An 883-nucleotide genomic window follows, 5' to 3' on the forward strand; every position below is an offset into this window, starting at 1 on the left:
AAAATTTAGTGGCTGCTTTTGCCAGTGCGGAAATGTAATTTCCCCCCCCCCCCTATTCTTTTCTTGTACCAGAAAAATGCAGAAATCTTATATCTCCCCCAGTCAGAATAAATCACATTCAGCCCGCGTTTTGGCCGAGCTGGAATATGAGAGCATGTGCCTCAAATCCGCGTTAAAAATCTACCTGTAATTTTTTAAGAGAGTTTGTGCTTTAATTTTAGGCTCGGGTTAGCCAAACACTGCCACAGAGAACATATAAACCATCAGGATATCTCATTATAAAACCGTTTGCCAAAATTAATTTATTTCAAAGGGAAAGCGTATTAATATTCCATTTATATTTTTTTTTTTTGCAGCCACTGCACTCCTGTGCCTCCCAAACCTCCACGTCGGGTGGAGAAGTGTCGATAATTACGGAAAGTGTGGAAATTCATTTTCTTTTTATGATGAACCAGTAAACTATTATGAGGTGAGACGAGACGCTGCTAAAGGAGAAAGCATTTTAAAAAAATTAGGTATGGAAAAGTACAGTGTGAGACCCAAGGCAGCAATGAGGAATGTCGGGCAGACACCAGGCCCGGTAAAATGAAGGGGGGGGAGGAAAAAAGGAAAAGGGAAAAATAAAAAGGCCATACACCCCTCAAATCCAAATAATTTCAGGTAGAAATAATCTAAAATACTGTATTTTCCTAGACGGTGCGGGCCAGGGATTTTATTATTTTTTTTTCATCGCGGAAAAATAAATCCCGTGGCGTTTGGGGGGGATCTGGGGGAGTAAATGCGCGGGGGGGGGGGGGGGTTTGGGGGGCCCCAAAACTTCGGGGGGGGGTTTTTAAAAAAACCCGGGGGGGAAAACGAAAGCCTTTCCGGGTGCCCCCCCCCC

Source organism: Calidris pugnax, unplaced genomic scaffold (genome assembly GCF_001431845.1).
Source record: "Calidris pugnax isolate Ruff unplaced genomic scaffold, ASM143184v1 scaffold324, whole genome shotgun sequence".
Classification (NCBI taxonomy): Eukaryota; Metazoa; Chordata; class Aves; order Charadriiformes; family Scolopacidae; genus Calidris; species Calidris pugnax.